The following is a 9,706-nucleotide window of genomic DNA, read 5'->3' as shown; positions in this document are numbered from 1 at the left end:
AGTAAGTGTCAAACCCCCGGAGGCAAGGACCAGCCTGGCTGAGTCATAGGAAGGTCAGTGAGCCCAGTGATCTCAGCCCAAGGGGGCAGGGGCTTAGCACCCAGAGAAGAGGCCAGCAGGGGGTAAGAGGGTTTCGGTTCGCAGACATGGAAAACCACTGGGGCTTGAGCTGAACAGCATGATCTGAATATGTTGTAACAGGATCGTCCTGCCTGCTGGTGTTGTTCCATCAGCACATCAGCAATCAGTTGCTTTGATGGTAGAAAAGGGTGTGTATGTGATAGATAGATAGATAGATAGATAGATAGATAGATAGATAGACAGACAGACAGACAGACAGACAGACAGACAGATATACAGACAAGGACATTTGATAGGATCTCCAGTTACGCTAAACATATAGGTAATCTGAATATGTTCATTCATTGATTCAACAGATATGTATTACCTACTATGTGCCAGGCAGCGATCTCAGCCTCTCAGTTTATGTATATATATAAATCTTATTACTTTAGCAAAAAAAAGGGCAGTATAATAAAATGAAACAAAAAAAAAATTAAAGCAGGCCAGAAATTGCAAAGTGCCTTGAATTTCTCACAAATAGATACCAGATTGCGTGGTCTATATGAGGTGCAAATATTAATGTACCTAAACTTGACCAATGGCATTAATCAGTTTCATTTATTCTGAGTAAATATCAATGTATGAAAACACACATAAAAAATGCTCTTCTTCATTTTCTGCCAAATTCCCACAATTCCTTCCTGACCCACTTGAAATATTACCTTTGTGACAACTGCATATTCTCCTGATCCCCTACCCCCATTGCCCCCACACCCCCTACAGAAGAGAAATTGCTTTCTCTTCTGTATTTCTATAGAACTTTCTATAAACTAACATCATAGAATGGTTTCCTAATTTTTTATCTCTGCTGGAATAAGTGCTTATTGTCTTTATATCCTCAGCTCCAAGCACAGGGCAGAAAATATTTTCCCAACGGGACCACACTCTCTCCTCCAATCACAGCTTTCTTTCCCACTGAGCCTGGGTGTGAATTCAGTCAGAATGCTTTTCAACATGGTGAAATCAGCAGCTGGAGCTGGCAAGCTAAATGAAATCTAATTGCCAGTCAGACTTACCTCAGTGCCTTGGAGCAAGGTAGGTGGTGCACCTCCAAGTTTTGTTGATTAAATAAGTAAAATGAAAAACTATTGTTAGGTTTCTGGAAGGAAGAATAGTGGATGAATAAAGTAATGTAAATGCCCACACTATGCAAACTAGGACAGGTATATAAACGACCAATTGGCAAATTCAGACATGAAAACAATAGCTCAGGAAATTCACCCAAACAAACTCAACCACAATGATGTAACTGCAGTTAGATCAGACATGTTGCTGAAACCAATTAGGCTGATCAACTGCAGTGAGTCATGATCGAATGATAGCCGTTATGTCAATATATGTTGGCAAGAAGTAGCTGTGCTATAATTCTGGCATGCATGATCTACGCTACGATCATACAGTTTACCAAAAAGTGTAAGTAAAAGCATTAACACAGTACTGAAAGGTGCCCTCAACATTTATAATAAATTGGCAACAGAATGTTTTTGGGAAGAGCCCCAAGAACACATCAACTTAATGCTGACCCAAAGGCTAAATATTTTTTAATTTATAAAGTAATAAAGCAGCTAAAAATGCATTCATATAATTCTCACACTTAGTAAGAATACTAATAAAACTTTTAAAAGTTTGTAAAAGCTCTGAGAGAGGAGTTGTTTTTAAAAAGAAAAAAAATGCAACAGAAGCCCAACTTGTTTCTGTTCTGGTCTCCATAGACAGCTCAGTCAACAGGGAGTAACCTGTTGCAAGGATTTAGCCCCAGATTCATCTTCCAGAGCATTTAACTGGTGGTACACATTTGAATCATCTGGGAAGTTTTGAAAAACATACTCATGCTCAGGGCCTACCTGAAAAATTCAGTTTCTCTTAAAGAGGACCTGGACATCAGTATTTTAAATAGATTCCCAGATCTGAGAGCTGCAGTTCTAACCTTTACAACTGTACTTCAATATCTGTCAAAGATAAGACCCTAGATAGGATATCTGGACAGGAATGTCAAGAGCAAATTTTAATCACCCCAAGGCTGCACTGTCCAATAAAATCGCTACTTTGGCAGTTGAGTCCTTGAAATGTGGCCAGTGCCCTTGAAAAACAGAATTTTTATTTTATTGTAGTAAATTTAAATTTAAAAACCGATACTCAATTTAATTATTAGAAAACCAGTTGGGCGCAGTGGCTCACACTTGGACTCCCAGTACTTTGGGAGGCCAAGGCAGGTGGATCACTGAGGTCAGGAGTTCGAGATCAGCCTGGCCAACATAGTGAAACCCCATCTCTACTAAAAATATGAAAACTAGCCAGGCGTGATGGCACACCCCTAATCCCAGTTACTCAGGAGGCTGAGGCAGGAGAATCGCTTGAACCTGGCAAGCAGAGGTTGCAGTGAGCGGAGATCGTGCCACTGCACTCCAGCCTGGGCAACAGAGCAAGACTCTATCTCAAAAAAGAAAGAAAGAAAAAAAGACCTTTAAATATATTTGGAACAACTTGGGTATATAAATCTACTTCTCAGCTGTAAATTTTGTGAACTCTAAATACAGATCAAGTAGTTCTGGTAAAAATTCGGTGTCTGAATTGAGATGTGCTGTAAGCATAAATCACAGACCGGATTTCAAAGACTTTCTACCAAAAAGAAATGTAAATATCTCCTTAATCAATCCATATTGATTCTATGTTGAAAGGGTAATATTTTTGATACGGTAAGTTAAATGAAATTATATTATCAAAATTCATTTCGCGTGTTCCGATTACTTTCTAAATGTAGCTACTAGGAAATTTTTTACTACATACTTGTGTGACATTATATTTCTATTGGTCAGTACTCTCTAAGAGATTTGGGTATCAGAAACAGCACTGAAGAAAAATGTTTTGAAAAGCAAATAGCTAGCTCCGAATTCCAATTTTGCATTCATCAGGAATTTTCTTGAGTCGGTGAGTACTCACCTGAGTTGTGCTAACATTGAACTAGATGTTTCATATCAGAAATGGTCAAAGAGGATGTTATGCCCACCTGCAAAAAAACAAACCTTAGTAGAAGCCACAAACTCAGATACCGTGTGCTTTCAAACTCATTCCTATATATATATATATATATATATATATATATATATTTTTTTTTTTTTTTTTTTTTTTTTTTTTTGGTACAAGGTCTCACTCCATCACCCAGGCTGGAGTGCAGTGGTACAGTCATAATTCCCTGCAGCCTCAATCTCCCGGGCTCAAGCAGTCCTCCCACCTCAGCCTCCTGAGTAGCTGGGACGATAGGCATGTGCCACCATGCCTGGCTAATTTTTTTATTTTTTATTTTTTATTTTCGTAGAGACAGGGACTTACTATGTTGCCAAGGCTGGTTTTGAACTCCTGGATGTAATTACAGCCACTGTGCCCAGCCTCAGATGCCTCACATTAATTTTTGTTGTTGTTGTTGTTGGGGGGGATGGAGTCTTCCTCTGTCGCCCAGGCTGGAGTGCAGTGGTTGCAGTCTTGGTTCACTGCAACCTCTACCTCCCGGGTTCAAGTGATTCTCCTGCCTCAGCCTCCCGAGTAGCTAGGATTACAAGCACATACCACCCGGTTTTGTTTTATTTGTTTTGTTACGAAGTCTGGCTCTTGTCCCCCAGGGTGGAATGCAATGGCACAATCTCGGCTCACTGCAACCTCTGCCTCCCAGGTTCAAGCGATTCTCCTGCCTCAGCCTCCTGAATAGCTGGGATTACAGGCGACTGCCATGATGCCCAGCTAATTTTTGCATTTTTATTAGAGATGGGGTTTCACCATGTTGGCCAGGCTGGTCTCAATCTCCTGACCTCAGGTGATCTGCCCACCTCAGCCTCCCAAAGTGCTGGGATTACAGGTGTGAGCCACCGCATCTGGCCAGATTCATTCTTTCATTCAAGGTTCCCAACAACCCTGTAAGTTATGATCACTATTATTACTATACCCATTGTACAGGTGAGGAAACAGGCTCACAGTAACCTGCCCAGGACCACACCACTGGTATGTTGTGACAACAGGATTTAGACCTAGGTCTTCCAAACCCAAATTTTCAACTCTTTCCGCTTCATCATACAGCCTTTCTGAAATATGTTCTATTAGTTAGAAATTCATTGCCCATGACTGTTTCCCTAAATACAAGCCTCTTCTCTGAACAAACCACAACTCTGCCCAGTTCAACAGTTAAGAGTATCAGAAAACTCAGCAAACAGCTCCCCTCTCCAACTCTGAAAGCAGCATCTTAGCCAAGAGCCTATGCAGGGCCTGAGCCCTCGGGAAGTGTATGTAATGTGGGGTGGGCCTCCTCTCTGTTTGCCTAGGACTCATGTAAAGTGTAGCCTTTCAGAAATGCTTGGGAGAGCTGCCTTTCTAGGCTGCTGGGACCAGATACATCATCATTTGATTCCTGGACTCAAATAAATATAAGCGCAGAGAAGAGCAATCTGAACATCTCTAATAAAGCCATTTCAAAACAGAAAATTGAAGGTGATGGGTGTTGTAACCCTCCCATGAGCAGATCTTTACGGAGCACGCATGGGGAACTCAGCTCTGGATTAAGCCCTCGGGAGTCTTTATTAATGAAAAGTCCTATTTTCTGTGATGGGATCCATAGAAGCCCAAACCTCAGCACCACCCGATATACCCTGGTAACAAACCTGGACATGTGCCCCCTGAATCTACAATAAAAATGGACTTGTTTTCAAAGTCCCATTTTCCAAACCCAAAGGACTTTTTCAGAGATAGCCTGTGAATAGATTTCAAAGGCAAACTGAGATTGAGGTAAACTGCAGCCATGGGGCGTGGCTTTCAGTACAGACTATGGAAATTCAGGTCCAAGAGTCACTCAACATGCTTTAGGACTGTGGTCAGCTTGGGTGTCAGCTCTGGGCTGACAATGTTCAAATGTGAAGCCCCCCCAGGAGCAGTGGGGAGGTTTGGAAAATGCTGAGCAGTCTGCAGGGCGATGAGCAGGGAAAAAAAGGTCCCCTCTCCTCTGCCAGGCCCTCTCCTGCTTCTTCCAGCCTTGGGCCAGGCTCACCCGAAGCCCAACCTGAGCTATGGCTAGGGTTGCATGATCCGTGCATGTCCTGTTCATGGCAGGTGAGCTCATTTTGCAGATCATCAAGAAACTAGGGACCTCTTGGATCTCTAGAATTTACAAAAAGGTGATGTCTGTCTTTGTAGCATAAGCTAAGATACCTCTCCTAACATATTGAACCCGGAGGAGTTCCACACAATGTGTGTATGCAGGTGAGAAGCTACATACCTTATTTGTGAGTGAGAGTGTGTGTGTGTATCCTTGTTGATGTCCAGGGCCTTAGAGTTTTATATAAGGAAACCCCGGGAGTAAAAATATGTTTCTTTGTGGAAAAGGGGCACGGTCATTAATTCGACACTGAACACTGCTCACCAAGCACAGTGGTAGGAAGATTTAATGAGATCATTTATGTGAAAGCACTTGGTAAAAGAAGATCCCTCAAGTATCAAGGATTGTATTATGTTAACATGTTCTGATGATCAAGTAGAAAGAGTAGTAAATTATGGAAAGGAGAGATGAAAGTGTGGGAAAGGAATTCAGAAGCTAGGATTTGAAAGAGACATTTTAGGCAAAAAATTGAGAGGGCGTGTTAAAAAAGAAAAAAAAAGCCCCTTCCAGCAGCAGACAGGGTTGGGAGCCATTTCCCTAAAGACACACCACCTGGCTCCCTGCAGCTGTTTGTTGCAACCTCACACTTACAGGATTGCTCTGATGCCCCTAACTTCAAGCACAGAGACAAAGCTCCAGCCGAGATCCTGAGAACCAAAGGCAAAACTGAAGAGAGGGTTGATATAGTTTAGCAGCAGAACATGCCAAAACAAACAAATATACAAACCACATACCTTGGATTTAGCAGAAAATAACATAAGCCAACGGGAAACAAGAAAGTGACTGTATTAATTTCCGATTGCTGCTTAACAAATCGCCACAGGTTTCATAGACAAAAACAACCCCTTATTTATTCTCATCAGTCTGGAGGTCAGAAGTCTAAAGTCAAGGCATCAACAGGGCTGTGTTCCTCCTGGAGGCTTTCAGGGACAATCTGTTCCCTTGCCTTTTCCAGCTTCTAGGGGCCACCTGCATTCCTTGGCTTGTGACACCTTGTTGTGCCAAGCCCCATTTGACTCCAATGGGGAGGACACCATGTTCAAAAGGCCAAAGAAGAGACCAGGAGCCAGTAAATAAGACATGGGGTTTTACTGAGAGCTTACAAACAGGGAAGAGAGTCCAGTGGCAGCAGGCTGGGCAGAAGAACCGCAACCACTTATAAAAGGCATGGAGTTTATATAGCATTTTCACTTAGCACCCTCCCCCTAACAATCTTCACCAGGCAACCTTCATTTTATCCAAAATAAAGGATCTCGATCCCCTATACAGCCTGCATTCCATGGGCCAGGCCAGAGTCTCAGATGTCCCTCATAGATAAGGAATGGATCTCCAGGTTGGCTACTCCCGAATTTCTTAGCCTGGGACTCTGAACACACATTCAGAAGCATCTGCCATATGGAGTGTATTAGTCCATTTTCACACTGCTATAAAGACACTACCTGAGACTGGGTAATTTACAAAGGAAAGAGGTTTCATTGACTCACAGTTCCGCATGGCTGGAGAGGCCTCAGGAAACTTACAATCATGTTGGAAAGCAAAGGGGAAGCAAGGCACATCTATTATGATAGCAGAACAGACAGAGACAGAGAGAGAGAGACCACAAAGGGGAAGTGCCACACTTTTAAACCACCAGATCATATGAGAACTCACTATCATGAGAACAGCATGGGGGAAACCGCCCCCATAATCCAATCACCTCCCACCAGGTCCCTCCCTTGACTTGTGGGGATTATAATCCGAGATGAGATTTGGATGGGGACCCAAACCAAACCATGTCACAGGGTCATTGTTAGTGTATGCTCAAATCATCACTGTCAGGTGTGTTTACCATACACGCCTTCCTCCATCTTCAAAGCCAGCAGCATAGAATCTTCCAGTCTTTCTCTCTGTCTCTCTCTTTCTCTCTCTCTCTCTGTGCTTCCATCGTCACAGCACCTTTTTCTTTCTTATAAAGACCCCTGTGATTACACTGGGCCCATCTAGCTAATCCAGGATTATTTCCCTGTAAGAGTTTTAACTTAATCATATCAGTAAAGTCCCTTTTACTATGTGAAAAATATCATATTCACAGGTTCCAGGGATTAGAACATGGACATTTTGGAGGGGACATTGTTCAGCCTACCATAGTGACTATCTCTTAGGCTATATCAATTAAGGTATTATGCTCAGGAAAAAGAAGGTGATGGAGTCTGTTCCTTTCTATCCTGGAGTCTGGGTTCACTCCTAGGGACTTCATCTTCAAAGGAATGGAGATCACCTATTACAATGCAAACACAGTATTATTTTATTATAGTATTTAATGTTGGAGAAAGTGTCAGAAAACAAATCTTCCAACAGGTAGCTGGAAGCAGTGCCAATTATTTTAAAAATTTTGGAGGGTAACCTGGCAACATACAGTAAAACTTTCTCAGATGTTCATTTCTACTGATCTAGAGATTTTACTTCCGCGGATTTATCCTATGGAAATAAACATGAACACATGCAAAGATTTACTGACAAGGATATTCACCAAAGTACTTTCAAAGTCATAGGAAGAAAGTAAATTGGGAGGAAAAACTAACTTCCTATTCCTCAAGGTTGAAATAAACTCTGGTACATTTGTTTTAAAATATATCTAAAACCTACTCAGCCATTCATCACATGTTGTAGAGGAATATTTAACAACATGAAAAGAGGTTTTCGATATCCCAAGAAATGACCCAGCAGGTTATATGTCAGTGTGCAGAGTCTGTTTCTCATTTGCAAAATACAATCATATTAGTTTTAAGTTCCTACTGGAAACAGCACTCAACTAGGACAAGGAAGGATGGGTCATTGACAAAGGGGTAGGAGCAGGGAACTACAAAGGCCAGGACAGTAGCTCAAAGCTAGTAAGTAGCAAAAGGCCCAGGACAGAAGCCACTACAGTCATGACAGAGGGAAGTGTTAAGTAGGCTGCCCTGAGTGGGACAAGTCAGCCCCAGGCAACTCCACAGGGAGGAATCAGGGACATAAACAATTTGACCTCTCTCCTCTGTCAGATCTGTGCCCTGAGCACCTCATTGTCTAAACCCAGCAGAAACCCAGGGACACAGAAGCCCCTGTGAAAGTGTGGCCCACTGTAGGCCAACCTCTTGGGCAGAGAGAAGGAAGAAGGGGGCACCACACCAGCACAACCACGTGTGCACCACATGCGTAAAACTAATGGAGGAAGAGCCATCAGAAGGTCAAAGGGGCTCATGTCTTGGCCACTTACTCACAGGTGAATTTTCATTTTCTTCTTCTTACCTTTCTGCATAGTCTATGATGGACATATAGTACTTTAGGAATCACAGATGAAAGCAATCCCAGTTGAAATAAATTCACAACCCATTATAGTATGCTCATGGTAGGGCAGTGAAGAAAACCAACACTGGCCCCACTGGAAAAGCTGGGGACATTTTTCCGGTGTGTGATAGAGGAGGCTTAGCTATTTTCAACAATCTGAAAGTCAGTCCTGTGAAGGAAGGATTAGATTTGGTCTGCAGTTAGCTCAGGACCAAAAGGCAAAATGACAGGCGGGCAGATGCCAATCAGCCTGATTAAAGCTGCCTAGAAATGGCACATGTTTCCTCAAGCATTCCTGAGCTGTCTGGTCCTGAGGATAATTTAAGCAGAAGCCAGAAAACCTCCTGGTGGACATTCTGTAGAGGCACCTGAAGGATCAGATGGAGCTTTGTACTAGACAAACTTCCAAGTATCTTCTAGGAGCAAAGAGAGTAAATTACTATTTTAAATTATGTGACAATGGTGACTGTCATAATTTATTTAATAGTGCTTGCTCTGGTTTTAGGGGTGGAGCCAGGTGGGAAGGGGATGTTTAAGTGAATTCTTGTTATATCAGACATTTAGCTCCAAGAAAAAGTATCTCATGAAAAGCATATTGGTAAAAACACCTGGAGAGAAAACTCAAATTGGCATAACCAAACAGCCTAGACGCCAGGCTTGGCTGGATCCAGGCACTCAAATGACTCATCGAGGCCCAATATTTCTCCACATCTTGGCTCATTCCTTTATCAGGCTCTCTCTCATGGGGAAAGGGTATCAACAGGCTCACATCCCCACCACTCCAAGTCCAGTGGAAAAGACAACACCTGTTTGTAAATTGTTCGGCCTCAATTCCTGAGATAAGCTCTATTTGAGCCTGATTTGTTTATGGGTCAGCTATCTGTTCCTGAAATATTTACTTTGGCCAAAAGGATGCTACATTCTGGCCACCTCTGGTTCCTTCTGAATAATAGAGAGGAAATAAGAAGCTGGCATTAAAAACAGCCTCATTTGGCCTGCAATCCCAGAACCTGGGGAGACTGAGGCAAGTGGACTGCTTGATCCAGGAGTTTGAGACCAGCCTGGGCAACATGACTACCAAAAACATAAAAATTATCCAGGCATGGTGGTGTGAGCCTGTAGTCCTACCTATTCAGGAGG

The 9,706-nt window shown here is 42.5% G+C and overlaps 1 long non-coding RNA gene and 1 pseudogene across 2 annotated transcripts; both read right to left on the bottom strand.

The window, feature by feature from the left end:
• Positions 1-1,009: 1,009 nt before the first annotated feature.
• Positions 1,010-6,116, bottom strand: LOC135971651 (uncharacterized). The gene is made up of 3 exons (XR_010587898.1): positions 5,995-6,116; positions 3,064-3,130; positions 1,010-1,222 (listed from the first exon to the last, which is right to left on the bottom strand). It is a non-coding gene; the product is annotated as an uncharacterized lncRNA (long non-coding RNA).
• LOC102131948 (putative uncharacterized protein UNQ9370/PRO34162) lies at positions 4,738-5,793 on the bottom strand (annotated as a pseudogene). The gene is made up of 2 exons (XR_010587774.1): positions 5,779-5,793; positions 4,738-5,290 (listed from the first exon to the last, which is right to left on the bottom strand). The product of XR_010587774.1 is annotated as a putative uncharacterized protein UNQ9370/PRO34162 (transcript).
• Positions 6,117-9,706: the final 3,590 nt, after the last annotated feature.

This window comes from Macaca fascicularis, chromosome 7 (assembly GCF_037993035.2).
Source record: "Macaca fascicularis isolate 582-1 chromosome 7, T2T-MFA8v1.1".
Lineage (NCBI taxonomy): Eukaryota > Metazoa > Chordata > Mammalia > Primates > Cercopithecidae > Macaca > Macaca fascicularis.
This window is presented reverse-complemented; position numbering and strand designations above follow the sequence as displayed.